General features: G+C 35.4%; 1 pseudogene; it reads right to left on the bottom strand.

Moving 5' to 3' along the window:
• Nucleotides 1-17924: 17924 nt before the first annotated feature.
• Nucleotides 17925-18257, bottom strand: LOC105710864 (elongin-C-like; annotated as a pseudogene).
• Nucleotides 18258-18462: the final 205 nt, after the last annotated feature.

Below are 18462 nucleotides of genomic sequence, written 5' to 3'. Positions count from 1 at the left end.
TGCAAGAGCTCAAAGTATTTCCTCAAGGTGACAAACTTAACTAGTGACAGAGGCACAGCTATCCATTTAGTGCACGCACAGGGTAAGCATCCTATCGTGCTCATGTTGTGGTGAACCAAAATGTAAATTTCAAGGCAAGAACCCCACGCTTGCCTATTGGAACCTGTCAAAGCTGTGGCAAGTAAATTCTGAGGCACATAAAAGGTGCTTAATAATTACGTGGTTGTGAAATCAGAAAATCTGACTTGCTACCAGAACTTTTCCAAGAGCATTCTAACTACTCATTCGGCTAAATCTCTCACTAGATCTATTGAATACGCATCCTGCTATTAGTTGTAAGTATCAGAATCAAAGTTCTTTCTGTCATATCTTTGTATAAAACCTTTATCTTTATATCTACATCTGAACCTTGAACCATGCCAGATACAGAATTAGCACAGCTTGCTGATTGAGAAATGGTTGAACGAAGAGTTTAGATACAACTCAATAGAAAATTGGAAACTGTTATCTTTATTGACTAGATTATTAATGAGTTAGAACTGGTTTGCTTTCAGAGGTCACCAGTGTGATGGTTTACAAGGTAAAAATAGAAGTAGTCTTGAAAGGCTAAGTAAAATATAGACATCTTATGTGGCAAGGAAAGGCCAGCTCAGTGATAGTTTGGGGAATGACTGGGAGGACCGAGGTACTGAGTATGCTGGGACTTACATGGGAGTAAAGAAGAAGGAAGAGTTTTCAACATTACAGTGTTGATTCTGGGCGCCTGAAATATAAGGGGCCCCTTCATTTTTCTTTTACAAATTACAAAAGCTAAAGAAAGGAAGTGCTTAGAGGCAAAGTAGAGGATTTCATTTTAGAGTTGTGGAATCTGATTTCATGGTTTTTTTTGTTTTTTTTTTTTTTTTAGTAGCTCTCATTCAACTTGTTCATTAGGTAAAAAGTGTCCTGTTCTTATATCAGTTTGCTGAGAATGATGGTTTCCAGCTTTATCCATGTCCCTGAAAAGGACATGAACTCACATTTTTTTATAGCTGCACGGTACTCCATGGTGTATATGTGTCACATTTTCTTTATCCAGTCATGTTCTCACTCATAAGTGGGAGCTGAACAATTAGAACACATGGACACAGGGAGGGGAGCATCACACATCAGGGAGTGTCAGAGGGTGGGAGGCTAAGGAAGGGAGAGCATTAGGAGAAATACCTAATGTAGATGACAGGGTGATGGATGCAGCAAACCACCATGGCATGTGTATAACTATATAACAAACCTGCACGTTCTGCACATGTACCCCAGAACTTAGAGTATAAAAAAAAAGTGTCCTGACTTGTTCAGCTTACGGAGGTAGGATAACACTAACTCTTATGCAATACGAAATTATAATATCATCTGCAATTCCAAGACTTAATTATTTAGGGACTATCAAAAATAGAAATGTTTGTATTCTTGTAAATAAACACACTCTTAGACTGTTGGCTGTTTCATAAATATTCACAATCTATTTGTTTAATAATTTATCTTAACATTTTACTGATGATATGACTGTTGCTTACCAATCTATGTAGTGGAGATACATGTGTTATCAGGTACAATATGTTTAGAACTGTATCTAACACACAGTAAGTGCTCAACACGTTGTAACTGCTTATAAATCCACTCTACAAACATTTATTGAGCACCTATTTTGGACTAAGTGAGCACATGTAGGTGCTGAGTATAGTATGGCTACTTTTGAACTCCATTTCTCCTTTAACAAAAAAATCCTTCTATTTATTCTTTCCTTTTCATTATTTCTTCATTTTGTCTTATATGTGACTCTGACTTGAACTCTAAGAAAGAAAGCACTGTCCAGCCTCAGGGCCTTACACCTACTTCCCTGTCAGCCTGAACTGCTCTTCCTCAGATATCCATAGGGCCTGCTCTCTCCTACTTTGAGGTTTCTGTCCACAGGTAACCACCATGGGGAGGGCGTGTCTAACCACCCTATCAAAATAGCAGCGTGCTCCTCCTACCATCACCCCGAACTCCGATTCCTTTATATTGCCTTTGTTTCTCTGTTGTTGTCATGGCATTTTTACCACCTGACCATATATATTACACATATATAATATATACATTACATAATTACATATTATATATGTAATATATGAGAATATGTATACACATATGTAATATTGAATATATTATATGTATAGATATGTTTATGCATATATGTATTTATATATGTATATATGTATAATATATTCTACATCTTATACATTATACATTGTTATAGAATTATATGTGTAATATATTGCATAATGTAAGATTATATGTATATATGTGCATATACATAGAACATATATGCATATATGTACATATAACATGTTATATGTATAACATATAGTTATATATTATTTATAATTTATAGATAACTATATATTTATAATTTTTATATAATTTATTTATGTATATAATTATATATCTAAATATCCTTGTTTATTGCCCCTGCCTTTTTCTCACCTAGAACATGGACTTTAAGTATTGTTTCCCTGGCACCCAGCACCTAGCAATAAGTAAACACTCAGTAATTATCTGTTGAATGAATAAGGGAGAAGAACAAGAATGAAATCATCTATTAATGTTGTAATGTGTCAGGCAGCATGCTAAGCAGTTTGTGTACTGTTTCATGAATACTCAGAATTAGTCTATGATACAGGCTAATTATCATTGCCATATCCAAATTTAAAAATTGACTATTACAGCACCAAAAAGCATAGGGGTAGTACTGGTCAGGAGGCAAGAATAAATTCTCATGGTGGTTCAGTTCTTTATTCAGATTCTAAGAACTCCATTTGTGTAAGTTTGATTTCCAGGGAGAGTTGCACCACAGTCTCTTGAGATGCTTTTGTGCTTAAGTCTTCACAGACATCCCTAATGTGATTTGGCTTGAATTATGTACTTGTTAGTCAATTGGTACTTTTACATTTCATCGGCTGCATTGCCATATAAATGACCCTGTCTTACTCAACACAAGATTATGTACTAGTCTGACCGCCCTTTTAAATTAAGCATTACAAAATCAATACAGTATCATTAAGGGTACACCTCCTGAATGGGGGAAAAAAATGCCAAAAACATCTTAAGCAAAACCCTTTTGAAGTTTTCTCTGGTTGGGGGTTTCGTGGGAATTTGATGTTTAGAGCTACCAGCTTACATAGGCTATGTTTTTATTTCTCCCTATGCTATTCTGACACATTGATGAGTCACCCCAGACTGGCAAATAGTGGGTTTGACATGATTATCATAGCTTCTCCTATGACCACGGAGACATCCATTAAATGTGCACATAGGTGTGTTTTTATATATGTGTATATGTGTGTGTGTGTATAGATACAAAGATAGATGATAGATACATATATACATTTATAGATACGTACATACATACATACATAGAAAGATAGATGGATGATAGAAAGGCTTTATGTCAATGTTCCTGTTACTAAACCAACTAATCTAAAACAGTGTGCATTTAAGAAAGAACCTAAGTTATTTGTTCCTAGCAAATGCCAAAATAAACAAAAAATATGGGAGAGAAAGCAAAGGCGAAGAAGAAAAGGGGAAACAAAACACAAGAAAAGTAAACCTGCTTTACAATTGAACTCCAGACAAATGATAGGCGTGATATGCTTCTAAAAAACAAAGCATCCTGAACTGGAGTCTCCTTTTTTAGTGTAGAAGTTTTTTTGCTAGTGCAGAAGTGAGAGGGGCGGCTCTTCCTCCATAAGGTTTAGATATCTGACTTTATGTCTATATTGGGAGGTATGCTTCTGGTTAAATCAATTTTCTATTAAAATTTATTCTAGTGAAAAACCCTCATGAGGCATATTGTGCCATCTAATAGATCTGACCAGGCAGCTCCTCAGAATTTTTTGTGCAGTTGAAAAAGCCCTGGGTAGCAGTCAGTAGCAGAAATGAGACTGGGATCTAATCTTAATGCTCTGTGTCCCTGAAAATCACTTAGGCTCTTTCTCAAATGCACACTATTTTAGGTTAGATGATTTAGAAACAGGAACATTGACATAGAGCCTCCCTACCATCCATTCATCCATTCATCCACCCACCCACCTACCTACACACACAAATAAAAACACCCCTATAAGCATATACATGTATGTGTTTATATATAGGCATGTACACATACATGGATATATATGTATAGGTATGCATGTGTTGTGAATATGCTGTTATTCCTGGTTATATGACACCATTGTACACTAAAATTAATTTCTCTCTCCTAATTCTGGGATTCTGTTTATATGATTGCTCCCAAGAATTGAATCCAGGTGAGGAAAAAGATCATAATATGAAAGGCTGAGATGAGGAAAATAAGTTAACAGAAGTTTTTGAAGTAGTAAAGTATTGTGAGTTGCCAGACAGCAAATAAATTAAATTTTGGTTTGATATAATTTACCAACAAAGACACTATAACCAACCAAGGTCAAGATGTATAATGAATAAGTATTAAAAAGCTAGAGGCTGGGTGCAGTGGCTCACACCTATAATATCAGCACTTTGGGAGGCTGAGATTGGAGGATTGCTTGAGGCTAGGAGTTTGAGACCAGTTAGGACAGCAAATGAGGATGCCTCTCTAGAAAAAAAAATGAAGACTAAACAATTACTGATCACAGTGGCAAGTGCCTGTAGTCCCAGTTACTTGAGATGCTCAGGAGGATTGCTTGAGCCCAGGAGTTTGAGGCTGCAGTAAGCTCTGACTGCACCACTGCATTATAGCCTGAGCAATAGAACAAGACACTGTCTCAGGACAAACATATAGATATATCCTCAGAATACATAAGGAACTTAGCAAAGAACAAAACAAAAACAAAACAAAACAAAAATGCAAATGGCAAAAAAAACTAACAAATAGCCTGATTTAAAAATGGGCAAAAGACCTTAATAGACATTTCTCAAAAGAAGAAATACAAATGGCTGACAGGTATATTTTTAAACCACTCAACATTACTAATCATCAGGAAAATCAAAACCAAAACCAAAATGACATAACATCTCACTCCAGTTAGAATGGCTGCCATCAATAAGACAAAAGAATACAAGTGCTGGCAAGGGTGTGGAGTGAAGGGAACACTTACACACTTTTGGTGGGACTGGAAATTAATAAAGCAATTTTGAAAAACATTATGAAAGTTCCTCAACAAATAAGAAATAGGACCAGGCATGGTGGCTCACTCCTGTTATCACAGCACTTTGGAGAGCTGAGGCAGGAGGATCACTTGAGGCCAGGAGTTTGTGACCAGCCTGGGCAAAATAACAAGACCTTGTGTATACAAAAAATTAAAACCATTAAAATAAAAATAAAAAAAAAGACCCTGTCTCTACAAAAATAATAATGATAATAATAATAATTAGCCAGGTGTGGTGATGCGTGCTTGTATTCTCAGCTATAATACTTGGGAGGCTGAGTTGGGAGGATCACTCGAGCCCAGGAGTTTGAGGTTACAATGAATTATGATCGTACTACTGCACTCCAGCCTGGGTGACAGGGTGAAACCCTGTCTCTTAAAAAATAAATTAGAAATAGAACTACCATATAATCTAGCAATCCCACACCTGGTTATAAATCCAGAAAAAATGAAATAGATCAAAGAGATATCTATACTTCTAAGTTTATTACAACACCATTTAAAATAGCCAAGATAGAGAATCAATTAAAGTGGCCAGGAGCAGATGAACAGATTTTTAATAATGTAGTATATATACCCGATGAAAAACTATTCAGCCACAAAAAAGAAAAAAGAAACCTTTCATTTGTTACAACATGGCTGGACCTGGAGGACATCATAAGTATAAAAAACAGACATTAAATGATAAATAATGTACAATCTCACTAATATAGGGAATCTAAGGTAAAAAAAAAAACAAAACATTAGTATCATAGAAGCAGAGAACAGTACGACAGTTAGCAGAGACTGGGGAGGGAAGAAGGGGGAGACGTTGGTTAATGGGTACAAGGTACAATGAGGAGCAATAGGGTGGTTTGGTGTTCTATTGCACAGGAGGTGTCTATTGTTAACAGTAAGGGAATATATATTTTAAAAAAAGCCAGAAGAGAGGCTTCTGAATGTTCTCACTGCAAAGAAATGATAAGTACACGAGGTGATGGATATGCTATCTGATTTGTTATTATACAACATATATGTGTTAAAACCTCAAAGCATACCCCATAAAATGTTCAATTATAATGTGTCAATTGAAAATTTAAAATAAATTTTAAAAGCAGCTTTTAAAAGTTTTGCTGTTATCAACTAAAATCTCCAATTCAACATGTTTAAAACTAGATGATCTTATTCATCAGTGAACTGGTAGCTCCAATCTGCCTTTCTCTTTCATTCTTATTTAGGCTCAGAATTGTTGATGCATCTTTGATATATCCGTTTCCACTTTTAATTTCTATCTGAGTCTTAACAGGGGTTGTAGCTCAGACCGTCTGTGCCTTCAATCTTTTTGTGCTGGTAAATACGGTGTTGACAACGATAGATTTCACAGAGACTGGCTAAGAATCTTGAGAGACAGAAGGAATAGAGATGGAGCTACTCATCTTTAAAAGGCTGTTTCACAACAACCAGCATTTTAGTTCCTACTATGGGAATCAAGAATAAAAGTTATGAAAGCTCTCAGACTCCAATCCCTGAAGGTCTAAAGTTCTATGGACTTTCTGGATACATCATTTGGCAAAGACAAATGTCACTGTTTCTGGTCTGCTTTTTGTTCATCTTCCTATTGCACATTTTATATAATTGCACCCTTGGCATTCTGGGTACCTGTCACTGCCTTACTAATAATGAGCCTCCCTTGGCCATAGAGCTTAATCCCTTTTAAATTCAACTGGCAACTTGGAGGCTCATGGCATTGATGCCAGCTAAATGAAAGGCTAAAATGGCTTTCTCAAAATACAGTGTAATCATGCCATCTTCTCTGATTGATAATTCTCTACTCCCATTTCTTATAAAAATGATGTTGGCCTGGTTTCTGAGGCCATTAGTAATCTTGTGCTCGTAAATCTAACTGATTTATCATTTACTTTTTATTCCATCTCATTCTTACTGCTTCTAACTTGCTACCATTATTACTAGTTCCAAGGCTTTGCAGGTATATTATTTTCCATCTTTCTCTTGCCCCTCCTTCTCTCTACTTTTCCCAAAAGCACGTTTATCAAGGGTCCAGTTTGAATCTTTCCTGCCCTCTGAAGTTTCCTCTCAATGTCATATTGAATATGCTGATATCCCTATTTGCCATAAATTTATTTGATAATCATTTATTCTATATGAGGCTTAATCAATATAAGTGTTTGAAGGCACTTCAAGCCTTCAAGGCTGTTACTGGTAGAACTGAAATTAGGACACTGCTCCTAAAGGTTTCAGAAACATGTAGTTCCCAGCTGGCTTCTAGTCTTTGGTAGCTGAGGAGAGTATGTAAAAGGAGTGAAAGTGAATATTGGTTGCCAATATGTGTGTGTATTAATAGAAGTTAGAATTATGTGTACACAGATTAAAGATTCTAAAGAAGTAGAAACAAATCTATTACCTCTGAATCCAGCCAGAAATGCTCCAGAAACTAAAAAATTGGAATGTGGTGAGGTGAATTAGGAAACTAAGAAGGGGAAAATGGAAATCTGCATTTATAGCAGTAAACACCTCAAGTTCCTACTTATATCTCAAACAGAAAGGTCACTGCTGGAAATAGGAAACTTTCAGTCTTAAATACTAAGTGGTAGCCATGAAACATTTTAGGAATGCTTCAAATTCCCAATATCTAAAAGAAAAATCTAAAATAAAGGAACTCCAATAAGCAGAATAAATCTTAAAAAGATTTATTTTTTGAGGCAGAGTCTTACTCTGTGGCCTATGCTGGAGTGCCAGTGGTGCAATCTCAGCTCACTGCAACCTCCACTCCCTGGATTTAGGCCATTCTCCTGCCTCAGCCTCCCACACAGCTGGGACTATAGGCATCCGCCACCACATCTGGCTAATTTTTTTTTTTTGTATTTTTAGTACAGACTGGGTTGTGCCATGTTGGTCAGGCTGGTCTCAAACTCCTGACTTCAAATAATCCACCCGCCTCAGCCTCCCAAAGTGCTGGGATTATAGGCATGAGCCACTGCACCAAGACAAAAGGAATAATAAAGTACAAACTAAATATATCTGTAAGGCCAGGTTAAAAATGTCCACAGAAAATAGGAGAAAATAATAAAATGAGCACATATATTATAAAATTGAAAATCATGCAGATCAAAAGAAGTGATTACATACCTTTTATTTAGAAATACTAAAGTTAATGTCAAAAGAAGCAAATGGCCATCTATGACTAATGAGAACGGGAGAGACAAGTTTATAATCTTTTATTGCTATTTGACCTGAAACTATTACTTTGAATATTTTAAAGAGAAAAAAAATCAGAAAGTTTACTTCTAAGCATGTCATCATGATATATCAGAAATCCATAATAAAAATCCCCAAATCATCAAAAGGAAATAAAAAGTCTTTATGAATAGAACTGGCCATAAAATTGGCATTGAGCTTTTAACAATAACTTTGGCAGGCAGGAGATAATGTACAATGCTTTAATTTCTCTTGAAAGTAATGCTTTATTTCTGGATGAAAGGTAATAATTTTAAACCTAGGCTTCTATACCTAGCAAAACTATCAATCAACTGTGACAATAGCAAAAATCATGCTTTCTAACTTTAAGCCTCAAACACTTCATCTCGCTGGCACTCTGTTCAGAAAGCAACCATATTAAAAAAAAAAAGTGAGTAAACCAGGATAAAGAAAAATATGTGCCTCTGAAATCTGGAATCCAATAGAGATGCTAGGTGAAGTCAGTTTCTATATGACCACAAAGGAAATTCCCAGGGTGGCAGGGTGATGGGACAGTGGGGGGTGAAAAACATGTAACAACACCATACAATAGTCATCTGGAATGGATCAGGAAGGTGTATGTCTCTACACAGGAGGTCTGTGGCAAATAACCTAAACAAAAATTCAAAAAATATTCCTACCTGATGTTTTATATTATGGAAAATTTCATTGACAGGTATTTTATAAAACCATTAAAATATGTGAAAAGGTTTAATAGCATTAAAAAATAAGGAAGTGTGCAAATGAGGTAATTATTTATTACACTACAAAGTTATAATTATGTAAGTAGCATAATACATAAAAAAAAGAATAGGTTGCTTAATATCCTTATTTGCAATAGGAAGTATTACAAATAAAAAATGGAAATTATTAAATACTGATTATGACATATGTATTATTTATACATCTGACAGTTTTTTTTTTCTTTCCCCAGAAAACACTTAAATGGTCAAAGTCCTTGTATTTGGGGAATGGAAAGAGGAGATAGGAAAGTGAAAATAAGAGACTGATTTATTTTTTATTGTAACATTTTGGTGCTAAATGACATTTTAACATTTATCATTACATTTGCATGTATTAATAGTACTTTGATAAAAGTAAACTTATAGTGAGAAGATAGTGAAACAAGAAGTAAAAATCAGACCAAAATATAGAAAAACTAAGAGGTAACATAATTGAAAAGGGAAAGAATTAGGAAAACATGATTTGAAGATACGTTAAAGAAACAGAAGACAACTGGGTAAGGAAGAAGAAGAAAAAGCCTAAGTGTTTGCAGACAGCAGATTTTCAACACTTACCCTTTCAGAATACAATCACGATCTCGGGCTAACTTCCCTGAGTGTCAGATTTCCCAAGGTAATGGTGAACAAAGTCAATGGATTATCTGTAGTAGAATTTAATTTAGAATGTGTGAGTTCAATAGCCATCATGGAGCAATTCTGATTGTTCCATGATAAATTCTGATTGTTCTTGGTAAAGATTTACCAAGCCATATTCTAGCAAACAATGAATATTGTAATGGGTCTTTTTGGGCATCCTAAGCTATTATTTCCTTATAGAAAGTTAGCATTGTACTCCAAAATGGATATACAGTCTATAGTGTTCAACTTTTTAAATTTACAGCCAAAGGGAGTGTTTCTTCTTCTAGCTTGTGAGGAAGTTTTACAAGAAAGAAATGTCTAAATATTTAATATCAGTTAGATAGAATCCTTCAGTGATTTCCCAGTGCTCATGGAATAGAGACTCCAAAACAGAACGGCCCCCATGCCCTGTGCAATCTGGCCTGTAACTACTTTCTTGGCTTGTTGCATGTTTTTCTCTGTAAGCCAGCAATGCTCTTCCTTAATTCAGTGGCTTCTGTTTGTGTATTTAAAAAAAAAAATTTTTATTTCCATTGGGTTTGGGGGAACAGGTGGTATTTAGTTACAGCAGTAAGTTCTTCAGTGGTGATTTGTGAGATTTTGGTGTACTCAATACCTGAGCAGTATATGCTGAACTCAATTTGTAATCTTTTATCCCTCACCCTCTTCCCATCCTTTCCCCAAGTCCCCAAATCCATTGTATCATTCTTATGCCTTTGCATCCTCATGGCTTAACTCCCACTTATGAGGGACAACATACAATGTTTGGTTTTTCATTCTTGAGTTACTTCACTTAGAATAATAGTCTCCAATCCCATCCAGGTTGCTGCAAATGCCATTAATTCATTTGTTTTTATGGCTGAGTATTATTTCATTGTGTGTGTGTGTATATATGTGTGTGTGTGTGTGTGTATGTGTATATATACATATATACCACAGTTTCTTTATTCACTCATTGATTGATGGGTATTTGAGCTGTTTCCACATTTTTGCAATTGTGTTACTACAAACACACGTGTGCAAGTATGTTTTTCGTACAGTGACCTCTTTTCCTCTGGGTAGATACCCAGTAATGGACTTGCTGGATCAAATGGTAGCTCTACTTTTAGTTTTTAAGGAATCTCCATGCTGTTTTTTTTTTTTTGAGACGGAGTTTCGCTCTTGATACCCAGGCTGGAGTGCAATGGCGCGATCTCGGCTCACCGCAACCTCCGCCTCCTGGGTTCAGGCAATTCTCCTGCCTCAGCCTCCTGAGTAGCTGGGATTACAGGCACGCGCCACCATGCCCAGCTAATTTTTTGTATTAGTAGAGACGGGGGTTCACCATGTTGACCAGGATGGTCTCGATCTCTTGACCTCGTGATCCACCCGCCTCGGCCTCCCAAAGTGCTGGGATTACAGGCGTGAGCCACTGCGCCCGGCCTCCATGCTGTTTTTTATAGTGGTTATACTAGTTTACATTTGACCAGCAGTGTAGAAGTGTTTCCTTTTCACTGCATACATACCATCTATTATTTTTTGATTTTTTGATTATGGCCATTCTTGCAGAAGTAAGGTTGTATCACATTATGATTTTGATTTGGGTTTCCCTGATCATTTGTGATGTTTAGCATTTTTTTTCATGTTTGTTGGCCATTTGTATATCTTCTTTTGAGATTTGTCTATTCATGTCCTTAGCCCACATTTTGATGGGATTATTTGTGTTTTTCTTGTTAATTTGTTTGAGTTGGTTGTAGATTCTGGATATTAATCATTTGTCAGATGTGTAGATTGTGAAGATTTTCTCCCACTCTGTGGGTTGTATATTTACTCTGCTGTTACTTTTGCTGTGCAAAAGCTCTTTAATTTATTGTTTCCCTTCTTCTCTGCCTAATTCTTAAACATTCTTTTAAAAAAAAAAACCTGATTTAACATTATTTTTTCAGAGAAGACTTCCTATCCCAACTTCCTCACTCCACCACCCCAGAGAGGTTCCTTTAACACATGTTCCTAAAAGTTCCTGAACATTTTCTTCAAAGCACTTAACATAATTCATCATAATACAGTCTTATAATTATTTGTTTAGTGACTTCCAGGTCAAGACACTGTTTTGTTCTACCATTTTTATTCTTAGATTCTAGCACAAGAGGCAGCACACAGTAGGCTTTTAATCATATTTTATAGATAAATGAATTTAAAAACCTAGTTGTAACGTTGTAAATTGTAGAATAAGATAGGCCTGAGCAAATCTATTTTAAATCTATTTTATAATTATTTTATTATTTTAAAGGAATCATTAATCCTAGGATGAGTATTTAATTTAAAAAGAAAGAATTAGAGTCATAAGATTGAAAAAGGATTAACGAAATCACTCAGTGTTTTTTTTCTTTTAAGAAATAATATCTAACTTTCATATTCAAGACACAAAAATAGTGAAATATTTTTACTTTTGAAATAGTAAAAGTACTTCTTATTAATGCAGTTAGCTGCCTTTATGGTCTACCTCGGACTGAAATTCAATGAAAGGGTAATAATGAGATTCCAATTAAGGCACTGTACATAATATAATAGAAGGTAAAAGCAAATTATTTTACTAAAACTTTAGTGCAATGTTACAATTGATGGTAGACATTAAATGATATTTCTTCCCATAAGAAAATAATAAAACCTATAAGCCAAGTCTGTTAACTGTTGATTCTGAAAATGCATGGCAATTTTTCAAACACAGTGGTTTGAAAATTACTCTGATATAAATTGGGTTTATGACTTTTGCTACATAGGGTGCTTAAAGAACACTATTATGAAATTATATATTAGTCTTATTTTCTTAGAATGATACACTAGTAAATACTACAGAGCAGAAAAGGGAAGAGGAGAAAGAAAATAGATATTCCAGGAAATTTTTGAATCCCTAGTTCGTAAAAACAATTTACCAAATTAGAGTCCCATTCATATAATCATCCTCTATTATATAACTGAGAACATGTTGTCTAATTAAAACAACAAAAATATTTTGTAGAAAGGTCCTAGTTGACATTTGTCAACTGTATACATTTTGGTCAATATATTCATTCAACATTGTTTTCTAATCAGTAAAACAGTGATAGATAGGATCTATCATGAATCGATTACCTACCTCATAACTTTTTTTGGTGAAGATTAAACTACATATTAAAGTACATAGTAGAGATTAAAATTTTGAAAAACCTTGAAATTATAGTTGCGCTTTGAATGTGAAATGTTAGGAATAAGAGTTATTTAACCTTTTCATTTCCCTTTGTGATATAATTTTATAATGTCTTTTATTCAAAGCCTAAATTTAAAGATTTCTTCAGAGGGTCAAATATAATAACACAGCATTTATTAATTAACTGAAATTTAAATTCACTTACAAAGCTGAGAACATGTGTATTTTTGTTCTACAAACAGTATCTTATTTCAATAAAAGATACACAATGTATCCAATTTTCTGGCTTTCTTGAACACTGTTTTGAAAGCTGTTTTAATGCTGGGGTCAATAACAGAAGAAATGGTTTGTCACCAACTGTGTTCAATAGCTACAGGCTATTAAAATTCTCCTGATAATATTCTCTATTGGTATATAAGGTAATACATTTGTCAGACTGACAGATATAGATATAATTTATAGATTTCTAAGGAAGCAAACAAGGAACCTGCATATAAATCTCTGCAGAAAGAAGACTACACAAGAACTGATGAGCAGATATATTTCCAACAGACTCTTGTAATATTCTGATGTCTTCTTTGCCACATTTAATTTAACAAAGGATTTTAGCTTTTACTGTTTTTCATTGACTTCTAAAATTAACATCAACTTGGTGAAGGCAAAGACATGATAAACAGCATCTGCTTCACAAAGCTGCTTGGTGGATGAAAATCTGAAAAAAGTTTAAGATTGGAGACTCTCTAAATAGATATATCAACACACACACATTCTCTCTCTCTCTCTCTCTCTCTCTCTCTCTCTCTCTCTCTCTCTCTCTCCCCTTTACTAATTTTAAGGCTGATTAAATTCACAAGTCTGTTACAGCTCAGCCACTATTCAAGACAGAAAAGTTCTCTTATTTGTCTAAGTTCATTTTAGCATCTGATAATTGATTAGATGTAAATACGTAAAGATAGATGTGAAGCCATCAGTCAAATCGATTAGAAAACTTTAACCTGACTGGAGTGAAAACAGACCTGAGAAATAAACAAGATAAATTTGTGGGCAAAAAGCAGAGTCCAGATGAGGCACATATCTAGATAATTTAAGCAAAATCAATTTTTTTAACTTTAAAAAAATTATCTTGAAATGTCAGATTAAAGTAGGCATTTTAAGGTGTGTTATCTAAAGAATTACTTTAAATTATTTTTTCACTGTATACATGTTTGTGAGATATAAACCTACAGAAATCTAAAATTATTCCTTGCACTGTCAGTTGAAGCAAAGAGGAACAAAGCATCCCAAGTATGTCTCTGAAGGTTTCATACCACTTGTATTTATGTTACAGTGCAAATGTATTAGGTACCATTTTATCATGAGCACTCCTCATCATAACTCAATGCCATTATTCCAAGATTCCCCAAGTAATAATATGAAAGCAAGCAGAAGGAAGGAAGAAAGGAGGAAGGAAGGGAGGGAGGGGGAAAAGGAAGTGGGGGAAAAGGAGGGAGAGAAGGAAGGAAGGAGGGAGGGAAGGAAGGAAGGAAGGAAGGAAGGAAGGAAGGAAGGAAGGAAGAGAGGAAGGGAGGGAGGGAGGGCAGGGAGCCAGAGAGGAAAAATGTAATGAATCAGTGAAGCTGATTCGGTTGGAAGTGAAGCAGCTTTCCAATCAAAATGCTCATAAAAGTTGACTGCTATTCTGCATTAATCGAGCATCTATTAATGGAAAGAAGGTTTGGGGTTGCTTTTTACTTGTTAATTATTACAAGGTATTTTGAGGCATTGACATTTTAATTACTGAATTTTCCTCTATTTTTACTCTATATACATTATAAGTCCCCATAATAATATAAATATTGGAACATTTTTGTAGTCTAAAAGAATACAATTTTGGAATTATTTGTTTCACAGAAACCTAGACAAAACTTAAGAATATATTAGGGTTGTCATGGCAAAGAAAAATTTTGTGTGGCTTAAGATGATACAAATGAGCAATGAAGGCACATTTTAATATTACACACAGGACAAGGTCCCAGCAAAGGCCTCAAAAATGATGACTTTGTCTTGAGAGAGGACTTCATCAAAATTGCTCCACCCAAAGAAAGAGTGACTAATACATTCTTCAGTAAAATTGTTATTATTGCACAGACCTATTATAGAGAAACTGTGTTCAAATGTGACCTCTAAAAAGAGAAAAACAAGTACATGAATTTTACTTAAAATAATTTTTACACTCACATATAAATGCTCATTTAATAAAGAACAGGTGACTGAATTAGGGCTGTTACAATCTGAACATAAAGTATGTTCAGGTGTTGCAATTTTTAAATGTTATTTAACTTTTTAAATTTCCATCAATGTCCAAGCTCAGTGAAACCCTGAATAAGACAATTCCCATAGAATCAGAAATACAATAAAAATTGGCTTTTAAACTAAAAGGGAGATATTTATGCTTTCAACAGGCCAGAATTTAAGTTCCCACCAGAAAAAAAGAAAAAAAAAAAAACACAGACAAAATGTAAGGGCTTTTAAAAAATTATTTCAATGAGGCCAGGCACAGTGGCTCATGCCTGTAATCCCAGCACTTTGGGAGGCCGAGGCAGGTGGACCATGAGGTCAGGAGTTCGAGATCAGCCGAGCCAAGATGGTGAAACTCTACTAAAAATGCAAAAATTAGCCAGGTGCAGTGGCGGGCCCCTGCAATCTCAGCTACTCTGGAGGCTGAGGCAGGAGAATTGCTTGAATCCGGGAGGTAGAGGTTGCATTGAGCCAAGATCGTGCCACTGTACTCTAGCCTGGGCAATAGAGCAATACTCCATCTCAGAAAAATATATGAAAATAAAAATAAATAAAATTATTTTAATGAAATTGGATATCAGGAACAAAAGACAATGATTCATAAAAGACACAAAACTTCATGAGAGGACCCATCAGTCTCCACAGCTGAGTGCTAAGTGAGAGTTTCTGTTACGACTTAAGAAGTAGAAGCACTGTAGAACCCAGAGCTCTCTCAGATAAAGCGAAAATTCTGGTTAAGAAAATATCCACAATTCACAAGAAAGAATGGTAATGCTGCACACACACACAGATGTGACGATCTGCAGATGAACCCCCTCACGCCTTCAGCTGAGCACTGATCAGCACAAACATCTGGGCACATGTACTGAGCCTGCAAAAAGTACCATTAAAAAGAGAAGAAGGAACAATCCTTGGGGCTCAATCGTGGCTGGTAATAATTCCTTTTCCCACTAGTTAATGTGGGAAACTTCCTAATTCAGTGTATCGCACAGAACACTTGGAAGAGCTTTGCCCGGGTAGTGGGGAAATTAACTCTAGATTAAATGCTGCTCCGGTCCCACTTAACCAATTTGTAAAAGCAAGTCTCGGAAGGATCAATTTCCCAGTAAAACTGAATCACTCTAAAATGCTTAAGAATACTTATTTTGAGATGCAGTCTGGCTCTGTTACCCAGGCTGGATTGCAGTGGCACTAGCTCGGCCACCTGCAACCTCTGCCTTCTGGGTTCAAGTGATTCTCCTGCCTCAGCCTCCCAAGTAGCTGGGATTACAGGTGCATATCACCATGCCCAGCTAATTTTTGTATTTTAGTAGAGACAAACGTTTCACCATGTTGCCCAGGCTGGTCTCAAACTCCTGACCTCAGGTGATTCTCCTGCCTTGGCCTCCCAAATTTCTGGGATTACAGGCATGAGCCACCACACCCAGCAAAATATCCTTAAGAATACTTATAATAAAATATCTAGCACACAATCAGTAAAATTCAATGAAAATGTACTAGGCATGCAACCAAGCAGAAAAAAATGTAATTAACAGAAATACTAGGCCATCAAAACCAACTCAGGAAGGAGACAGGTGAGGCTAGGCATGCTTTGGGAGGATCCCTTGAGCCCAGGATTTTCCAACCAGCATGGGCAACACAGTGAGACCCTATCTGTACAAAAAATAAAAATTAACCAGTTATGGTGGCATGTGCCTGTAATCTCAGCTACTCCAGAGGCTGAGGTAGAGAATTGAGCCCAGGAGGTCCAGGTTGCAGTGAGCTGTGATCGCTTCACTCCCACACTCCAGCTTAGGTGACAGAGTGACTCTGTCTCAAAATTAAGAAAAAAAAAAAAAAAAGACACAGGTCTTAGACAATGACATTAAATAGTTATTATCACTATTAGGGGCAATTAATAGTATATTATTCATTGTAGTGGATAAGATTAGTAATTTGAAGTTATAGCTATCATAACTGTATAAAATAAAATACAGACAGAGGAAAAGACTGAAAAATAAACAGAACATCATGGTCTGTGAGACAACTTCAAACAGTTTAACTATGTGTCAGGAAAAAGGAAAAGAGACTGACCCAGGAAAAATATTTGAAGAAATAGTGCCCCAAATTTCCAAAGTTAATGAAAACAGTCATCTCCCAGGTTGAAAATCTGAATGGTTCACCTAACAAAGATCAGAATGACAGAAAACTTTTTTTTCCAGAAACAATGCCAGAAATTACAGCCATAAAACTAAATTACTGAAATAATTCAAACAAACTAAAAAAGATATTAGTCTAGATTTTCATAACCAATAAATGTATTATTTGGAGATAAAGATAAATAAGTACTTGTTACACATAGAAGAGCTAAAAGAAAATGATTTGAGAAGAATATAACACATCTTTACAAAGATATGTATAAAACCAGAATTGGTAATCACATTGGTAAACATAGATAGCTACCTTTATGGTGATGATTTTTTTTTTTAACCAGTTGGCATCTTTGTTTGTTTCTCAGTTTGTGGAAATGTCCTTAATTTATCGATGTAGCAAATCAATTTAAACTTCGATTGCTATGCAAAAAACAGAAGATAATCTGCTTTGCAATGAACTTTATACAGTTCAACTGCATACAGGCAACATGCTATATATGAAAAAATTTCTAACCGAACTACAGGTATTAAATACTGAAAAGAGTTAAGAGTTTATTATAATTTATTTTATTTAGCAGTCTAGGAAGTTTGCAGCCATCAGCAGTTCTAGAGCAATTTCAGGTGCAATTGGGAATTCAAGAATCTCAGTGGAGCTGTTAAGTTAGTGAACCTTATACGTCAAATATGTGTATACTTTTGACAGCACACGTGAAGGTATCACTCTAAAATTGACCTCATTGGTTTCATTCTCAGCAAACTGACCTGGGCCACTCAACGTGGCTTGTATTGTACCTGATGTAAATGTATGTTCTCTTTTGACAATAAATTCATGGCCATCAGATGACATTAATTTGACATACATGCCATCAGGGCTTTCACAGCCACCATAGGTTTTCTCCTTTTCATCTATTTTGTTCTTATGAAATTCTACTTTGCTTCCCCAGGAACTTCAGTGGTTGCTCATTAGCCCTACAACCACTGCAGCCTAAATATTTGGTCAAATATATTTGGGCAAAAATATTTTGGACAAAAATATTTGGGCAAAAATATTTTGGACAAAAATATTTGGGCAAAAGAACTGAATAGACATCACATTAAAGAATGTATAC

This window comes from Aotus nancymaae, unplaced genomic scaffold (genome assembly GCF_030222135.1).
Source record: "Aotus nancymaae isolate 86718 unplaced genomic scaffold, 86718_ANA_hifiasm-v0.15.2.pri h1tg000083l, whole genome shotgun sequence".
NCBI classification, from domain to species: domain Eukaryota; kingdom Metazoa; phylum Chordata; class Mammalia; order Primates; family Aotidae; genus Aotus; species Aotus nancymaae.
The sequence above is the reverse complement of the archived record's forward strand: the minus strand, read 5'-3'. Positions and strand labels throughout refer to the sequence as shown.